Below are 20,282 nucleotides of genomic sequence, written 5' to 3'. Positions count from 1 at the left end.
TGTAAGGTCAAGCTGCATGTTAACATGGGAGATCCAAGTTTGTGAACTCCTAATATTTCCATTAACAGGAGGGTATTATGTTGTGTGTGTGTTTGTGTGTGTGTGGGGGGGTAACCATTTCATACTGCGCTGTTTGCCTAATAAAACCTACCTCCTAGAACAGCTGGTTGTGTTTGCTGATGTTCATTTGAGGAAAGGCAATTTAGACAAGCTTGCTTTGGGCATTGAAACAAATGGGGAATGTGCAATTCAGACTGGATTTGGCCAATTCGTACTTGAATCAAGGCTGATTCAGGTACTTTTCAGCTGGACTGAACTGAATCGCACATGCCTAGCTGTTACCAGCTGGCTGATTTCACTATCCATAAACGAACACCTGGTTTTAATTACCGAGTGAGGAAACAGATCTCCCATGGGTTCCTGGAGAACTCATAGAGGCAATTTCCTCTGGATGCTTCTGAACGGGTTTTTTAAGGCGTTCAATTGCTTGCTCATTTTCTCACTGCCTGAATACTCATAACTGGGACCATGTGCGGAGAAGCACACCAATGAGGCTCAATTTGTTAAGAAGCCTGAGGATGATTGTAGTAGCTAGCAGTTCTGACAGCAGCTTCAGGCACTGGAATAAGAGACACTTCAATCATCCCAAATAATATGACTGAAAATGGTGCTTCCCCTGTCTCCACAGTGCCTATTTTCTCATGGGCCTAGCCGTCCCCTTCACAGTGATCATTTGTTTACAGGTCCAAGTCAACCCTTGCGTGCATTTGGTGGCATTAAGTGGCAGTAGTTACTACGTTTCATTGGTTGATGGAAAGTATAGGTTTCTTGGGCCTTCCATTCAATTTGGGTTTCCGCAAAACAGACAGCTCCCACTTACCCTTGCAGAAGTTATTCCAGAAATGCCTGGGAGCTCATAATAAGATTCCACAGCCCGTTCCTGGGATTTTCCGAATCTGGCATTTGAAGGGATACTGCCTCATGCAAATTCCATGTATGAAGGAACTTTTTATGAAGGAACGTTCTGTGTAATAATAACATATAAAAGAAAGCAGCTAGATGAAATAATTACATTGTGATAGGTGATTTTAACTACCTACACAAGGATTGGGTCAATATGTTCAAGTGGAGAGCTGTGTTGGTCTGAAGTAGCACAACAAAAGTTGAGTCCAATGGCATCCTTAGGGCCAGATTTGAATAAATCCTTGTTGGTCTAAAAACTGCAACTGGACTCAAATTCTGTTGGGTTAATATGTGTTCAAGCCAGGAATAAGAGATTTGGTTGATTTATTTTATTGTATTTACTAGAAATTAAGCCCGCTGTAAGTGAAATACAGCGGGCGCTAGGAATGGGAGGGAGAAAAGAGGGGAAGGGGTGGTGGAAGGGATGGAGAGAAGGGAGAAGAAAAGGAAGGGAGGGAGGAAGTAAGGTGGGAAGACAGGAAGGAAATGAGAGGGAGAGACAGAGAGAGACAGGAAGAAGAGGAAGAGAGTAAGTAACAAAGTCATAAGGAAGGAAGGCAGGCAGAGAGGTAGGTGGACTGGGATGGGGCAGGGGTGTGCGTGAAGGGACTGGTGGTCGCGGGGGGTGAGGGGGTAATGTGTGTGTGTGTCTGTGTGTGGGTGCAAGGGGCTTCGGAGCACAGGGGATTGCGGGCTCGAAGCGGGCGGGCCGGTGGGAGAGGTCTGTGTCCATGTGTGTGTGTGTGTGTGTGTGTGTGTGCATGTGTGCGTGTGTGCGTGTGTGGGAGCAAGGGGCTTCAGAGCGCGGGGGATCATAGGTGTGAGGTGGGGGAAGAGTGGGGCGAAGTGTGTTTGTGGGGCGAAGCGGCGGTGGATGGCGGAGGGGCGGGTGCTTTTGGGGGGAGGTGGAAGAGCGCGCTGGGTGTGTAGGGGTGGTAGGGAGCAGTAGTGGAGCGGGCCCCCAGCCGCCAAGGGGACGTGAGGGCACGGGGCAGCATACCTGCCCTCGGCGAGTCATGCTCCCATCATGGGTTCCACCTGCCCCTGGTGGGCAGCTGACTGGCGTGGCGGTAAGTGGTGTAATGGCAGTGTGGGTGGAAGGCGGCATTGGGGGGGGGGGTCGGGAGCTGCGAAGTGCCTCCCGACTGGTCAGGCAGGTGGCAAGGGGCTGATTGTCTCCTTGGGGGCGGAATGGCAAGCGGAGAGCCCAATCGGCAGGCGCAAAGCGCCTGCTGATTGGGCTCTCTGCTTGCCATTCCGCCCCCAAGGGGCCAATGGCTACCTTTCCTCATCCCGGACAGGGCCCTCCGCCAGGGCCCATACTGCTTTATTTATATCGCTACTGCGGAGCAGTTTAAGATGATTCAATTTATATCCTGCCACTCCCACATTGTGGCTTGTGGTGGGTCACAGTCATCTTACCAATACCATAAAAACATGAAATCCAACCACAATTATAACCTGATAGAACCCACCCCACCAGACTCCCACCCCATTGCTCACAGACTTATCACACCTCTGGAAGGCTGCCAAGGCAGCCGGGTGTTCTGGCTAACTCACAGAGGGGCCCAGATCTTACACGCTTGGCCTTAACCAAAGATCTGGTGGAAGAGCTCCATTTTGCAGGCCCCGTGCAACTGGGACAGTTCCATCGGGTCTCGTAGCTCACCTGGGAACTCCTTCCACCAGGTTGAGACCAGGACTGAAAAGGTTGAGGCCAAGCACATCTTCCTCAGGCCAGGGATCTCCAACAGATTAGTACCTGCCAAGCACAGTCCCCGGCAAGGGGCATAAGGAGGTAGGTGGTCCTGAAGATTCTAGATAATCTCAATGCAGCAGATGGTAACTGACCCTGCCAGGGGGGAGGTAATCCTGAACTTGGTCCTAAGTAATGCCCCTACTGGGGCCAAAAGGCGGAGGGGGATCAGATTGTAGTGCAGCACACTCCCAGCTATGCAGGGTGGATCCATAGGTGCAAGCTTGTTATAACAGCTGCTGGCTTTACCTTGTGTGTAGTGGAGCTCGTCCATGCCAGAAGGGGGTCAGGTGGCCTGGAGGGTGTTCCCCCCTTTCTTTTCCTGCCCTCACCCAGCTGCATGTGCATAAGGAGGATGAGGGGGTCCCTGGGGCCCAATTGAGGTGATGAGAGAGGACGTCCTACAACTGATGGACAAATTAAAAATCTAGAAATCACCAGGCTCAGGTGGCATGCAACCAAAGGTTCTGAAAGAACCCAAGTGTGGATCAACAATCTATCTCCGAAATCTGCCTCCATTTCCAAGAACTGTAAGGTAGCTAATGTAGCTTCCATCTTTTAAAAAGGTTCCAGGAGAGATCCAGGAAATTACAGGCCAATCAGTCTAATATTGATACTAGATAAGTTGGTGGAATCTGTTATTAAAGGTATAATAAGTGGGCACATTGATGAACAGAAGCTATTGAGGAAGAATCAATACTGCTTCTGTAGGCAAAGATCTTTTCTCAAACCATTTAGAGTTCTCTGAGGTGGTGAACACGCAGGTGGACAAGGGTGACCAAGTGGATGTTGTTTACTTAAGCTTCCCAAAATCTTTTGACAAAGTTCCACATCAAAGGCTCCCAAGTAAACTCAGCAGGGATGAGATAAGAGAACAAGTCTTGTGGATTAAAAACTGATTAATTTACAGGGAACAGAGAGAGAGAGAGTATAAATGGGCAATTTTCACAGTGGAAGGTGGTAAGCAGTGGGATACCACAGGGCTCAACACAAGATATGGTGCTTTTTAATGTGATTTGGGAATAAGCAGTGAAGTGGCTGAGTATGCTGATGACAAAATGGTTCCGGGTGGTGAGAACCAGGGAGGACCATGAGGCATGCAAGAGGGATTTGTCATGGCTGGACAAGTGGGCGTCAACATGGTAAATGAGGTTCAATGTGGGGAAATGCAAAGGAGCAAAAAATCCCAAATATAAATAGAAGAAGAAGAAGAAGAAGAAGAAGAAGAAGAAGAAGAAGAAGAAGAAGAAGAAGAAGAAGAAGAAGAAGAAGAGTTGGTTCTTATATGCTGCTTTTCCCTACCCGAAGGAGGCTCAAAGCGGCTTACAGTCGCCTTCCCTTTCCTCTCCCCACAACAGACACCCTGTGAGGGAGGATGAACGAGCCCTGAAATTACTGCTCAGTCAGAACAGTTTTATCAGTGCCGTGGTGAACCCAAGGTCCCCCAGCTGGCTGCATGTGGGGCAGTGCAGAATCGAACCCGGCATGCCAGATTAGAAGTCCACACTCCTAACCACTACAGCAACCAGTACACTCCTAACCACTACATGTTGATGGGGGCTGAACTGATGATAACTGACTTGGAGTCATGGTCACTAACCCACTGCAAATGTTAACTCAGCATGTGCCTGCAATTAAAAACGGCAAATGCTATGCTGGTGATGCTTAAGAAGAGAACTGAAAACAAAACAGACACTGTCATAATGGCCCTGTATAAATCTATGGCATAGCTCTATTTGGAATACTGTGTATAATTCTGGACACAGCACTTAAAAAAAAAATAATTCCAGCATTGGAAAAGGTACTGTCCAAATCATGCCAGTTCTTGCCATTTAGCCATTTGGCTAAATATCTTGTCTTTTTTTATTGTAAATTTTGTTCAATGTCTGTGCAATTGATTACCTTAAAAGTCTTAGCTCAGTAAAAAGTTAGTTTTGAGGGACTCTCTGCTCTGCTCAATCTCTATGACGGTGTCTCCTGCAAGTCCTTGGAATGTGGCTAGCGGAAAAACATCATCACAGGCTCTTTGTGACTAAAAGGACTAGTGGGGGGAGCAAAGAGAATGGAGGTTAAAATAGAGCAGTAGTCACCTGACATTAGTCTTAGCAAGGATTGTTTGGGATGAAAGGTCATTGTACTTTACAATAAAGAAGCTTTCCCACAAATCAAGTTTTCTTATTGAACACTATTGCCTGAAACCTCACAGGTACAAGAAAGGGCAGCTAAAATGACAAAGGGGATGGGACAATTTTCCTATGAAGAAAGGTTAAAGAGGTCAGGCCACTTTAGCTTGAAGAAATGATGACACAGGGGAGACATGATAGAGTTTACAAAACTATGCATGGGATAAAAAAAAAAGATAGAGAAAGCACTTTTCTCCCTTTCTCGCAATACAGGAATGAAATTGATGAGCAGCATATTTGGAACAGATAAATGGAAGTACTTCCTCACCCAAAGAGCAATGAACGTGTGGAATTCACTGATACAAGAAGTGGTGGTGGCAACAAGTTTAGACAGCTTCAAGTGGGGATTGGATAAACATATGGCGCTGAGGTTCATCAGAGGCTATTGGCCACAAGGTATAGATGGAACATTGACTGGGGCAGTGATGTTTTGTATTCTTGGTGCTTGGGGGGGGGCAATAGTGGGTATGCTTCTGGAATTCTGGTCCTGCTGCTGGGCCTCCTGAAGGCACCTGAGTTTTAATCCACTCTGTGACACAGAGTGTTGGGCTGGATGGGCCATTGGCCTAATCCAACATGGCTTCTCTTTTATTCTTGTGTTCTTAAACTTAGATCTCTTAATTCATTTTGTCTGATCCTTTTTTAAAAATCCCCTAAAGCAGGTAATTGAGAAAATAGCTCTTCCAGTAGTCATGAAACTTGTGTGGAAATTTGCTTGTCTTTTTGGATTCTGATTGACTTGCAGGAGGGCATTTTGGCTGGAATAAGATGTGACACAACAGTGCTGGGTATAAACAAAGCCACAGCTTTATTACCTCCCTACAGGAGGATTGGCACAGCATGGGAGAGGAAGCCTGACCTAGCAGTCAGCAGACTGCCCTAACAACCTATGGAGTCCAGAGGGGCCCTGGGGATCCGCACCATTCCCAGCCGGGAGAGCAGATCCCTTTGCCTACTGAAGTCCATCCTAAGGGAAGCAACCTATGCAAGGGAGCCAATGGGTGCCAACCTCATTTGGCTGCCCTCAGGCCACCTGGCAATGAGCTCTTGGCCTCCCAGCCAGGTAAGCCATGCTTGTTTACATGCCACCACTTAGAGCCAGTTTGGTGTAGTGCTTAGGAGTGCGGACTTCTAATGTGGCATGCCAGGTTCGATTCTGCACTCCCCCACATGCAACCAGCTGGGTGACCTTGGGCTCGCCACGGCACTGATAAAACTGTTCTGACCGAGCATTGATATCAGGGCTCTCTCAGCCTCACTCACCCCATAGGGTGTCTGTTGTGGGGAGAGGAATGGGAAGGTGACTGTAAACTGCTTTGAGCCTCCTTCGAGTAGGGAAAAGAGGCATATAAGAACCAATTCTTCTTCTTCTTCTTCTTCTTCTTCTTCTTCTTCTTCTTCTTCTTCTTCTTCTTCTTCTTCTTCTTCTTCTTCTTATTATTATTATTATTATTATTATTATTATTATTATTATTATTATTATTATTATTATTATTATTATTATTCTGCAGGTCCTGAACCCCAGGGTGTCTAATTGCACACCGGACTCCATGCCAGTAGGCTCCATCCCATGTGAACCTGCAACTGTGATGAAATATTAACAGAGAAACATCCAACTCAAACATTGGCATTGGGTGGGTGGGAGGGAAGCTGATCCATGGTGTCCTGCAGAAGAGGCACCTTTATAGGTGCTGCGGTCCCACCTCTCCCTTTTACGCTATGTGAGCTGCAAGCACGCAGTGTGCTTGGGCCACTGGGGCGGTCACATTTGCCCCCAGCCAGCCCTTCACAGTGTCAACCTACAGCTGGGGTGAGTCTTTGCCGCACATTTCTTTTAAAAACCCAAAATGTACGAGTGAAGATGAGGGACGGAAGAAGATTTGCAGGAGAGGAGATTCTTTGGGAAAAAGACCTCAATGAACTTGGTAAACAAGGAAATGTTTGCTGTATAAAACACAAACATTTAAAGGAAATAAAGAGTCAATGTTCATGTTTCATGTCAGCTGTGAAGTAAAGGGATGAAAGGGTAACAAAAGGAATTACTTTATTTTTTTTTTACAGTGGGCTTAAAGATAATGAGGGAAAGGTAGCAGGCCACAATATGCAGGGAAATCGGAGAATGAAATTCAGAATAGGTATTTGTAAAAGAAAGGAAATCTATCACCAGGCACTGGAGTGTGGAAATTTCCTTGATAAATCTCTGTAGTACACTGTGTGAGCTAGACAGCAGCTTGAGGGGGAACGAGGACATTAGAGTACCGTTAGCATTGCATTCACATAGCCAGTTACCTAATCCAATTATTCTGATTTAAAGGAGAAGCAATCTACTGTTTTCTATTGCTTGTGGAGGGAAAAATTATACGTTTGTTGCATCTTTTCATAACGGGAAATGTTGGGAGAATCCAGTGTCGAACATAAATTTAGAATAATATAAACTGGGCATTAGAGGCATACAAGGTTTCTTTTAAAGGATTTGTGCTTATTAATGCTCTTCTGTGCTTTACTGTCAAACTTACACAAGTGAGATGCCCAAAATGGCTGGTTTTCGGTTATAGCTGACATGCAAACAGGAAGATATGGAATGAGGGCATTGGTTTGTTGGCCTGCTGTAGTGTGTAATAAACAGGGCCATGGGGTATAGTTGTTTTGTCCACAGTTGACTTATGGAAGCCCTGGAATTGGGATGCAAGTGATGTCAGCTGGTCATGACTCCCTGCCCTGCCTGAAAATGACTGAGGGGGGAGAGAAAGGAGGTGGTATCAGGGAGGAGTAGGTGTCTAGGCTCTTCCCCCTTTCCCAGGCGTGGTGACCACATGAGATCACACACACACACACACATGGTCAATGGAATTGAATGCTTTCATGCTGGGAATGTGACTGAGTCCATTGAAGACGACTGAGAGGGGATTTGATAACAATCTTCAAGTATTTAAAAGTATAGAAGATGGAGCAGAGTTGTCCTCTCTTGCCCTGGAGGGATGGACCAGAACGAATGGGATGAAATTAATTCAAAAGAAATTATGTCTAAATATCAGGAAGAAGTTCCTGAGTGTTAGAGCGGTTTCTCAATGGAACAGGCTTCCTCGGCAGGTGGTGGGTTTTCCATCTTTGGACATTTTTAAACAGAGGCTGGATAGCTATCTGATGGAGAGGCTGATTCTGTGAAGGCTTACAGTGGATGATAGGGTTGTGAGTGTCCTGCATAGTGCAGGGGATTAGACTAGATGACCCACAAAGTACCTTACAACTCTATTATTCTATGATTTTATATGGAAAGGCAAAGGAGAACTCTGGGAATCCATGGCATAGACAATTTTTGTAATCAATAAATCCAGATACTCCCAGGAGCTGCAGAACACAACTTCTTTATTTGCAACCTAGCTCCAATTAACTTAGGAAAATGAAAGGAAAAAGAATAATTTGAGGGGTGGAGTTTCCCTCCACTCCTAATCAGGCTTCAGTTAACTCTTTACTACCTAGTTTACTACAACAATGACTACGGTTACCAGCTTTGGGTTGAGAAAATACCAGGAGATTTCAGAGATGGAGCCTAGGGAGGGCGTGGTTTAGGGAGGAGGAGGGACCTCAAGAGGGTACAGTGCCATAGAGTTCACCCTTCAATGCAGACATTTTCTCCAGTGGAACTCATCTTGGTCATCTGGAGATGAATTGCAATAACAGAGGATCTCTGGGTGTTACCTGAAGGTTGGAAGCCGTAATAATGATGTGTCTCCTATGTCCCTGCCCCGAAACCCTCACTCACAGAGTATGAGTGCCTCTTACAAGTAGTGTTACCTGAGGGACTGGAAGCACACCTCAAGCTTCCTATTCTTACCTCCCATCCCCTTCTCTGAGGAGAAAAGAGGACTAATGAATTGAGTGGAGAGAACCGGGCCCCAATCATAGAAAGAGAGGCAAAGGTGAGAGACTTTCCCCTTATAAATTTGACCAGCCCCACTTTTAACAGAAGTATAAACTAACTGGTTGAAAAAGCCTGTGGAGTGTTCAACGCAGAGAAAATGGAGGCCCTGCTGCTTTCTTTCCGCCTTTGCATTTCACTGTGTGGAGCAATTCTCTGTCATTTAGCTAGGCTATCAAGGGTTTCTTAGGAGCAAAGCTGAAGGATAGCTTATCCACTTTAAAAGTCAATGGGGATTTGGGTCGAGAGAACAGGATGCTCTAGCTGGTATTTGGCTCCATTTGTTTCAAAAGCGTCATGGGAATCTTTAATGAGCAGAAGTGGCCAGCAGCTTACATTTTGTTGTTGTGTTACCTGGTTTCAAACTAAAATTGTGACTGCTCTGAAAATGGAGAGAAATATTTTGTTTAAGGTCTGAACTGCTGTGGGGGATACATCTGCCTTCCCCTCTATGTTGTGATACATATCCTGGAGAAACCAGTGGAGGCTTTTAACTTTTCACCATTTGACTGTCATCTGTGAGATTCTGTCAATCACTCCCAATAAGCAGACTTCATTTGAAGAAAATCTATTTATTAAAAGGATAATGAGCTTAACATCACAGTGTCCTTGCTAAGACTAAAGATCCTACCTCTACAGCCCCCTTATCTACCCTCCACTCAGTGGTTTTGGCATGAAGGCATGCTGGTAATCACATGGTCAGGACAGATGCAGGTGCTTGCTTAGTCCCAAAGATGGTGGGAAAGATAGCCATTCCCACAACTTGAAACATGGGGTCTCTCCATAAAACCCCAGGGATGGCTAGCTACATTCACACCTAGGCTAATCAACAACAGTAGATCAAATGCTCATACAGGAATAAAGACCACTGTGATATGCAGATAGGACCTGTGGCAAAACAGGTCAAGCGATACAAGGCAAAAGTATAAAATATGGTTATGACATCAAAACAGCTCATGGCAAGGCAGGTCGGGCAACATAGGTGTTACATGGGAGAAAGCATAAAATATGATTTTGACATCATGAAACATATGTACAACAAATCAGAACTACACATCATCTGCAGAGCTCTTGATTCCTGAGGGAATGTTTTAAAAGACTTAGGCATGGAGCTGAAAATAAACACAGCATGAATCCCACACGGGACTGTAATTATAACTGATAATTAAAAATAAGATATCATGCCTCCATGCACATTTGTTATCCTATAGAATCCCCAAGACTCAGAGTACATTACAGCATTTTGATATATCTTGAATGTTGCATGGAAGGCAGAATCATTGTAAGAAAGTGGAGGGTGGGGGGGCAGCAGGGGAGCAAAATGGCCAGTGGCATTGGGGGCCACCAAAAGGCCTAGGTCCAGCAGCTCCCCCACTTCAAGGTATTCTGAGGCCGGCCCTGCCTGAGGGGATCCATTATATTACATTAAATGCCCTTCAGAAGGCATTGTTCTACAACAGCATACGCAAGCCCCAAATGACAGCACACCAGGCATCGTGTCTGAGATAGACACGGAAGAAGACAAACCATTAAGCAGAAGTTCTGTCAGCCTCTGACAAACTCCAGAGCCCGATATTTTTGTACAGCAGTGAACAAGCAAAGGGGATGTCATTTTCCTGAAGCAAATCCTGCCACGATGAGATGCCTAAAATAAATCCTCTTCACAGTCAAAGCAGGTCCTCAAAATGCCTCTCAAAGCGTCTGTGGGACCTATGATGGCTCTTCTTTCCTCAGACTGGACCAGCACTCAAAGCTCAGAGCCCACTTCCCTTCCCCTGTGGGACCCCATGGACTGAGCTCCCTGTGAGCTCTTCAGTCGCCAGCAAAAACAGCTCAACTGTTTACAATGGCTCCTGTCTTAATCAGGTTTTGGCCATTATCATAGAAAATACTGCCACAGTATAGGTAGGACTTGGAGTCTGGTCTCCTGCCTTCCCTTGGTCTGCAGGGCAGCACCTTTTGTCCTCTTTCACTGAAGCGTTTCCAGACTTCCATTTTGAAGTCTGCATCAAAATTGATAGAGACAGACACCTGAAATTCTCATAGAATCATAGAGTTGGAAGGGGCCATACAGGCCATCTAGTCCAGCCCCCTGCTCAACGCAGGATCAGCCCTAAGCATCCTAAAGCATCCAAGAAAAGTGTGTATCCAACCTTTGATTGAAGACTGCCAGGTGTGGTCTGACCAGTGCCGTTTACAATGGGACTATGACATCTTGTGATTTTGATGCGATGCCCCTGTTGATACAGCCCAAAATGGCATTCGCCTTTTTTACCACTGCATCACACTGCCTGCTCATGTTTAGTTTACAATCCACAAGTACCCCAAGGTCTCGTTCACACACAGTGTTACCTAGAAGCGTATCCCTCATCCAGTAGGCATGCTTTTCATTTTTCTGACCCAGATGCAGATCTTTACACTTATCTTTATTAAATTGCATCTTGTTCTCATTTTCCCATTTTCCCATTGTGATCAGATCTCGTTGAACTCTGTCTCTATCTTCCGGAGTATTTGCCAGTCCTCCCAATTTGGTGTCATCTGCAAACTTGATGAGTAGTCCCTCCACCCCCTCATCTAGATCATTAATTCTAGCAATTGCTAGTCACAGGAAAGTTGCTGGATACTTTCTAGCGACAGGCAGGAGGCAGGGGGGTCTCACCAGGGGTGGGAGGGAGCCCTGGACCTTGTTGTTGGGAATGTGATAGAATCAGTTCTGGTGTGCACTGGAAATGACATCATCACTTTGCTAGTGCTGTACTTACACTCGCGTACTTCAGCAAAACTCTATGGTAAAAATGGCTTCTAGCATAGAGGTTTTGCCCCAATATCAGAGCATCTCCATAATGCCAGCAACACAGTGACATAACTTCCATAATTGCTGGAAATGGCATGACCACTGAGAGCATCCCAGAAGCAATTTATCCTAGCAGCACATGTAGCACGTGCTACCTGCCCTGTGGTTCCAGGGATTCTGGAATGCTGTATGGTTAGGGGGCCTTCACACTGTGATTGTTAAGGGGGTGGGGGGCTTCATACTTCTGCAGCTTGTGAACTGCAAGGATGAAAAAAGGTGATACGCATGCACTGTTAATCCCTGAGCATGCACATCACTCATTGAGCCTGTGTGTGGACCGCAAGCCACATAACTGTGATGATCCCCTTGGGTAATTTGCATATCCCATCAAGGTTTGAGATACAAAGAGGAAGAATTTAAAATCCAGAATAACACTAGAAAATGCTTTTGGCAAAGTGAAGCTATCAGTCGCTTCCAATGTTCCAGCTATCCTTGGGTGGGGTGCCCCACAGTACAAATCACAGCACCAGTTCTGTTCTGCTAAGGACCCACCAATCCTTAAACTGGCTCTGGTGCTACAGGGCCCATGAACCCTTAAAGTGGCCTGCAGCAGCCTATGCCTGCATTCCCAGCTGGTAAGTCCCTCGCTGGCCAATTGATCAGCCGTCCTTGTGTGAACCTTTGACCCCAGCCCAACCAACAACTGCTTTTTTCCACACAAAAGTAGGGGACCAAACTTGATTTATTATTTTAATGAGTTCCCCAGATGACCAAGTAAGGATCAAAATCTAATAACCATGACAATTTAAATCTAATTAAATCTTCAGATAAAAGGTAAAGGTAAGGGTATCCCCTGTGCAAGCACTGGGTCATGTCTGACCCTTGGGGTGGCGCCCTCTAGCGTCTTCTTGGCAGACTCAATACAGGGTGCTTTGCCAGTGCCTTCCCCAGTCATTAACGTTTACCCCCAGCAAGGATGGAAGGCTGAGTCAACCTTGAGCCGGCTGCTGGGATTGAACTCCCAGCCTCATGGGCAGAGCTTTCAGACTGCATGTCTGCTGCCTTACCACTCTGAACCACAAGAGGCTCCTAAAAATCTTCAGATAGGGTTGCCAAATTCCAGGTGGGGCTGGAGATCTCCTGGAATTACAACTAATTTCCTGACAACCAAACCCTTGGAGAAAATGGCAGCTTTGTTGAATGGATTCTACGGCCTTATACCCTATGGAGGTTTCTCCCCTTTACTAGTTTCTGTATCACCTTCATTTTAATGATCTGCTATTAATTGCATTAATAATGCTTATGATTTCAGATGGAAGAGGGATTGGGATCATTGGAATGGCATGTAGGTATTTGATCACTTAATACTGTAGCCCATTCCATACAAGGATCAATGTGGCAAATTGCTTCCAGAACAAAATAACGGAATTTAAAATAGTGCTATTCGGCGTTATGCATACCTGCCTTTGTAGTGGAATTCAGTAGCGTTTCAACCGTTTCCCACAGGTTTCCATTCTTGCCAAAAATCGCTAGAAAGGAAGCGATTTTTTCTGTGCTTTGTCCCGCCCCTGGCCGTCAATCAAACGAGCAGCCAATGGGTGGCCATTATCATGCTCCCGAAAAGCCCCTTTCCCTTTAAGAACAGTTTTTTTTAAAAAAAGTAAAACACATGTTGCAATGAATATGCCTTGATTCCTTGGGTCCTTGCTTCCTCCTAACGTAGAGACCCATCTAGCTGGCAGCTGGCAGCTGGTGTGTGAGCTGCCGATTCATCACTGCCACACTCCACCGAGTGAAACCCCCCCCCCCCATGCACGGGTGCGATTTTCGGCCGAAAATAAAGGGAACTTGCAAACGGGGCTGTGTTGTGCTTGGTGACTTTGGGGAGCTTTAAAGCAGCTCTGTGGAGGGACTGCAGCTGGAGAAGCTTTGCTGGGTGAATGAAGGCTCGCTGGCTCGTTGCTCTCCGCTCACTCCGAGAAAAAAAAATGGCGATCGCTTCGCCGGAAGTTCAGAGGAGAGAGCCAGGGGGAGGGACTTTGCTGAAACCACAACAATGGTAACGCACAGAACTTTTTTGATACTGGTGCAGATTGTTTGCAAGCATGTAGCGCTTTCCAGAGGGTGAATCCACTTTTGGCGATTTCCCTGGAAGCGCTATATCGAAGCGCTTTTCCCGGGTCTGTTTCAGGAGTGTGGCAGACTGTGTGCGACGTCGTGCATAACTGCAAATTAGAAGCGTTTGCAATTTGCCACACTCCTGCTACATTTAATTTGTGCGGAATGGGCCTGTGTATTTACAATGGATGGACCAATGTGGTCAAAGTGATAATATTAGGTAAGATTCATTTCTGTAACTGGTATGATTGTAGTTGGATTTATTGGATGTAGAACTGAATCACAGAAGTAGGAATATTGTTGCGTTTTACAGAGACATGTTAGAATAATAGAGTGAATTCGGGGTTTGACTCACAACTGTGGTCTTAATTTAATCTATGTATTGTGTAATATGATACTTTAATTATATGTGAAACGAGAAATGGCGGAATATATTGCTGAATATATTTTGGTTTATTCTCACAGAGTCACTGATGAAGACATTGTTGTAGAAAACAAGTGTCATGTTCCCAGGACTCGTTCTGGTTCTGGTTTTAAATAAAGTGATTGGACTGGTTCACCATCATCAGATTGCTGCTGTTTTTTTTTCCTGAGGTCTTCAATTGACAAAGATCAGTTCCCCTGGAGAAAATGGCTGCTTCAGAGAGTGGTCTCCATAGCATCATCCTCCACTGAGCTCCCTCCCCATTGCAAATCCCTCCCTCTCCCAGCTCCAACTCCCCCAAACCTCCAAGTATTTCACAACCCTATAATGGGGGTATGGTTGAGAGATCCAGGCTGGGAAACTTCTGGAGCAGCTTTCCCCCAACCTTTTGACTGTGAAGGAACCCCTGAAATATTTTTCAGGCTTCAAGGAACCCCAAAAGTGGTGACCTGCCCCATCAGAGAAGCGGGGGCCCTGAAGCCAGCCAGTCAATAATTTACCGTTCCCATTGTGGAGGAAGAGACCAAGCCTGTACAGCAACAGGGGAAATGGACTCCAGTGATATCTAATGAAGTCAACAACCATCTGAACTTTAGGGAAAGGCTGTTCAAGTCCTGGGTAGCTCTCGCATAACACCAGGTTTGGGAATCCCCGTCCTAGACCGTTTATGCACTGGGAACTTCACTGCCCCACCTCCCACGCAGGAGCACGGATTGGGGGCGGATGAGATGCACTGGGCCAAATACTCCCCCATATGGGTGCAGGAAGAGGTGGCTAACCTGCCACAACTAAAACTCCAGTCTGCAGCCCTGCATGAAACCTCCAGTGCGTAAACAGTCCTAGAGATAGAATCATAGAATCATATAAACATAGAGTTGGAAGGGCCAAACAGGCCATCTAGTCCAACCCCGTGTTCAAAACAGGATCAGCCATAAGCATCCTAAAGCATCCAAGAAAAGTGTGTATCCAACCTTTGCTTGAAGACTGCCAGTGAGGGGGAGCTCACCACCTCCTTAGGCAGCCTATTAAACTGCTGAACTACTCTGATGGTGAAATATTTTTTACTGATATCTAGCCTACATTGTTATACTTGTAGTTTAAACCCATTACTGCATGTCCTTTCCTCTGCAGCCAACAGAAACAGCATCCTGACCTCCTCCAAGTGACAACCTTTCAAATACTTAAAGAAGGCTATCATGTCCCCTCTCAACCTCCTTTTCACCAGGCTGAACATTCCCAAGTCCCTCCACATATCTTCATAGGGCTTGATCCCTTGGCCCCAGATCATCTTCGTTGCTCTCCTCTGTACCCTTTCAATTTTATCGACGTCCTTCTTGAAGTGAGGCCTCCAGAACTGCACACAGTACTCCAGGTGTGGTCTGACCAGTGCCGTATACAATGGGACTATGACATCTTGTGATTTTGATGTGATGCTCCTGTTGATACAGCCCAAAATGGCATTTGCCTTTTTTACCGCTGCATCACACTGCCTGCTCATGTTTAGCTTACAATCCACAAGTACCCCAAGGTCTCGTTCACACACAGTGTTACCTAGAAGTGTATTACTGTGTATGATTTGGAGACAGCACCTGAGGAAGACCTCAGTGTTTACAATGTCACAGAGTCCCCCCTAAAAAACATCCACTTTCTCCAGAGGAGCTGATCTCTGTAGTCTAGAGCTGAGCTGTTATTCCAGGGGATCGCCAGGTCCCACCCGGAGGCTGGCATTCCGCGGTGTGTCTGTTTACTCTCTTTCCTTTGCTGGCACTCCAAGTGTTGGGAGCTGTTTTCTTTCTTCTGTGTTTCTGACAATTTTTTCTCCTTCTTTACAGCCTACTGAACCTCAACCTGCTTCCTAGACATCCTGGAGTGGGAGGGAGATCGGTGTCACATATTAACCTGCTTCTGATTCCTGCTGGAAGCTCCGCCAGCATGCTAACAGCTCCTCAACCCAGGGAGGCAGAAAGTACTCAGAAATGAAGACAGGCTCACTTAACACAGTGCAGTGATGTTGAATGATGAAGATGGAAGCAGAAAAGTCTGACTCCTGGACTGTCTGCCACATGCCGAGAAGATAAATACTGTAATGTTTGTGTTTGTGTTTGTGTGTGTGTGTCTGTGTGTGTCTGTATGTATGTACACATAGACACACACACACATATATATATATACACATACATACACACACACACACACATACATACACACACACACCCTGGAGTCAGTAAGAAACCGTAATTGCAAATTCAAACCTGTACAGCTTCAGATAAGTTGTGTCTTCCTTTTCGAAGGCAGTGTTTCTGCTATTAACATAGGCAGCTCTTTTGATGTTTTGATATCATTGGGAAAGGGCAGGGCCAGTTCCAGATTGTGGAAATGGTGGCCTGGATTAGACCAAAGCTGCCAAGAGAATGGAAGGAAAGAGGAAGACCATAGGCTAGATGGGAGGAACTTGGAAGACTACAATCAAGGTGGGAAGAAGTAGGAAGACAACATACCAGGCAGGTGGAATTAGGAAGACCACATACCAGGCAGGTGGAATTAGGAAGACCACATACCAGGCAGGGGGAAATTAGGAATACTACATATCAGGTGGGTGGATGGAGGAAGACCACAAACCAAGCAGGAGGAAGTAGGAAGACCACATACCAGGAACCCTGAGCAATATGCACACCCAGCATCCCTGACAAATAAGGCTTCCAGTTCTGCCTTGATCTGGGGTAGGAGTAGGGTTGCCAACTCTGGGTTGGGATATTACTGGAGATACAGGGACAGAATCTTGGGAAGGTGAGGTTTAGAGAGGGAAGGGACCTCAGCAGGGTATAGTGCCATATAGTCAATTTCTCAAAGCTGACATTTTCTCCAGAGGAATTGGTCTCTGTAGCCTGGAGATCAAATGGAATTCTGTTTGGGAAATATCTGGAGTCTTTGGAGGTGGATCCAGGAGAGGGCTGGATTTGAGGGTAGGTAGAACCTCAGTGTATACCCTCCAAAGCAGCCATTTTCTCAGGGGAACTCGTTAGTCTGGAGAAGACCTGTAATTCCAGAGGATCTCCAGGTCCAACCTGGGGACTAGTATCCCTAGGCCCTACAAAGACCTGGCCTCACTACTCTTTTCAAGGAAGGGTTGCCAGGTCCTCCCTGGGCGTTGGTGAGAAGTGAGAGGGTCACCTTGTCAGGTTGGGAAACTCCTTGAGATTTGGGGATGTATCCTGGGGAGTACATGGCCTTCCGTTGGGTACAATGCGATAGAGTCCACCCACAAAACAGCCATTTTCTCCAGGAGAACTAATCTTCTGGAGCAGTGGTCCCCAACCTTTTTATCACTGGGGACCAGTCAACACTTGACAATTTTACTGAGGCCCGGGGGGGGGGTAGTCTTTTGCCAAGGGACATCACCGCCACTGCCTGAGCCCCTGTTCCACTTGCTTTCCTGCGGGCGACCCTGCCAGCAGCAGCTGCACAGTGCCACGCCGAGGGAGAGCCCCAGCCATGGTGGCTGCTGGAGAGCACCAAAGGTGAGCAGAGTAGCAGGGCAGCCGCTGAGGCAGCAGCTGGGGAGGAGGACGAGGAGGAGCCACGGCCCGGTACTGACTGATTCACGGACCGGGGGTTGGGGACCACCGTTCTGGAGGCTAGTGTTGCAATTTCAATGTATTGTCAAGAAGATTTATAACCATCTGTTAGAAAGGAGGGGAAGGGGAATGGTAGCCCAATCAGGTCAGAACGTGTAACCTACATGGCTATCCACTTGAAACTGTCAGTACTTGAATGGGAGACCTGCCTGGCAGACTTTGCAGATGAAGGCATCGGTGCCTCACCTTTGCTTCTCACTTGCCTTGAAAGGCCTTTTCTGAATTGGCCGTAAGTGAGCTGGGATGTGTGGACAATGTTTAAGGATTCTGCTCTGGTGAAACAGCAAAGAAATTTGGAGCAAGGGAAATAATGCATTCTGATAAGGAGAACAATTATTTAGGGATTGGGCGGGTACTTAGCAAAGCCTGAGGCTGAAGCTGAATTCCTCATAAAATAACATTCAGAACCAATTTGACAGTACCTGCTCAAGCAAAACCTTGGAGAGATTCTGAGATAAGCTAACATCGTTTTTGATAAGGCCAGCAGAATTTCTCCTGGGATCTTTACATATCCCTGTAAAAATATAACATTGGGGAGGGGAAACCACAATATGGTGTAAAGATAATATTTGTGTCCATCTACAGAATAAGATAATATACAATGGTTATTCCTTAATAAATGAGATTATGGCATTAGTATGTAACCTTACTAGCATCTTGTAGGAGCATCTAATTTTTCATTTATTGAATTTGCCACAAAGAGGACAGCTGTCACATCTTACTGGGTGGATTTACTTGAGAATTTATATAATCCTTCTACTCCACAGGCACATGACACAGCATACACAGTAAAAATACCTAATGCATGCCATCATACAATAAAATCCTCAAAGTCCCATAAAACTTAGCATCATAACTTTCTGATGTGGCCTTAGTAGTCAAGAACCTGGGTCAAGGGAAAAGAACAAAAGATCCAGAACAGTCACTGAGATGGTTCTTTTGAATGAAAAGGGAGAGTCATATTTGGGTAACTTGATTTTTAGATTACTGAAGTCACTATAAGTGGTTTTATTCATTTCTACAAAATCATATTTTGAAAAGCAACAAGGATGACATATTTCCCAACCTCAAACAAGCAATCGCTGTGACAAACTTCATTTCCATTATCCCAACTATTTGAGATATGAATCAGAAACCAAAGGCATACAAAAAAAAAAGAATATAAGAACTAATAAGGAATATTCATAAACTTCCACCCCCAAAAGAGGCCATTTTTATTCATGTTTTAACAAGATCCCAAGAGAGGACAGTCACCAAAAAAAAAAAAAAGAGGACATCTGGGAACCCTAAATAACACCTTTATATAAGCTCTAAGTCAAATACCTCTATATCATATTAGCCGTGCCCTTTGAGAGACTTGTGTCGTTATCCCCATTACCATGTAAAAGATCGAAAAGCTAAAAGTTGTACCTGACTTCTCTTATCTCTCCTGAATGTCATCTGCTTTCCCCATTTGCCAAGCGGTCTGCCAACCACAGGGCAGGCTACCAGTTTTAAAGAGGAGGGGGCAGCAGGACTGTGTACCTCCCTTGTATCTAAGCAACAGAGATCAGAGCACTGTGACATCATCCATGGGACCAGTACAGGTAAATAGCGGCCGCGAATTAGCGTGGCCGCCGTTGACGCGGCGGTGGGCGCCCCGGATCGGCGCGGACCCGGCTGCGTCAGCAGCCGCGCCGTGGCGCGCCTGGAGAGAGGCGGGGCTGCCGGCCTTAAAAGGCCTCGCGCACGCAGCCCGCCCTCTTCCCCGACTACCTCGCGCACGGACAGCTTGCCGTCCGGGGCGCGCTCAGGTAGGGAAGGCCCAGCGGCAAACGGCGCTTCGGGCGCTTGCCTTCAGCTGGGCCTGGGTAGACAGGGGCCTCACTCGCCGGCACTACAGCTAAAAAAAAAAAAAAAAAAGACCAGCTGCGTCCCGGCGAGGGAGGCTTTCGGGTCGGGGAAAAAGAGGGGCGGCGCGATGCCTCGCCGTCCGAAGTCGGCCGCTGCTGCGGCGGGGGGGGTCCGGCCACGCGGAGGGAGGAGCTGGATCCGGAGCTCCGGCCGCGGGGGACGGGCTGGTAGGCGGGCCTGGCCCTGCCGCCCCCGAGGGACGAGAGGCGGGGGGAGGCCCTGCTCGGTCTTCGGCGGCGGCGCGACCGCGGAGGAGCTGCCGCAGCCCGGCCCGGACGCCTTCTTCCCCCGGCGGGGGCGGTGAGCCCCGGAGAGGCGGGGGTGAGGCGCGTGCGGCCCGGGCCTCGCCTGGCGCCAGCGGGGCGGGGTCTGGGGCCTCCGGGGCCGGGTCCGAGCGGCGCCGCAGGCCTGGAGCCGGGAGGAGCGGGCGAGCGCGGGGGCGGTCCGGGTCTAGGGGCCGGTCCCCGCGTAGCCCGCGGCGTTCGCGGTCCCCGTTGCCTGGGGCTTCCAGGTCTGGGGGCGGGGCCCGAAAACGGGCCTGCGCGTTGCGGGCCTGCCGGGCTTGGGCCTCGGCCATCCCGGGGTCCCGCGTACGGG

At 47.2% G+C, this 20,282-nt stretch overlaps 1 long non-coding RNA gene across 1 annotated transcript; it reads right to left on the bottom strand.

Annotated features, from left to right (window-relative positions):
- Window positions 1-927: 927 nt before the first annotated feature.
- LOC143842764 (uncharacterized) lies at window positions 928-19,248 on the bottom strand. The gene is made up of 3 exons (XR_013233345.1): window positions 19,203-19,248; window positions 18,215-18,306; window positions 928-1,024 (listed from the first exon to the last, which is right to left on the bottom strand). It is a non-coding gene; the product is annotated as an uncharacterized LOC143842764 (long non-coding RNA).
- Window positions 19,249-20,282: the final 1,034 nt, after the last annotated feature.

The sequence above is a fragment of the Paroedura picta genome, chromosome 8, assembly GCF_049243985.1.
Source record: "Paroedura picta isolate Pp20150507F chromosome 8, Ppicta_v3.0, whole genome shotgun sequence".
Taxonomy (NCBI): domain Eukaryota; kingdom Metazoa; phylum Chordata; class Lepidosauria; order Squamata; family Gekkonidae; genus Paroedura; species Paroedura picta.
Note: the sequence above shows the minus strand (reverse complement) of the source record. Positions and strands in the feature narration are given on the sequence as shown.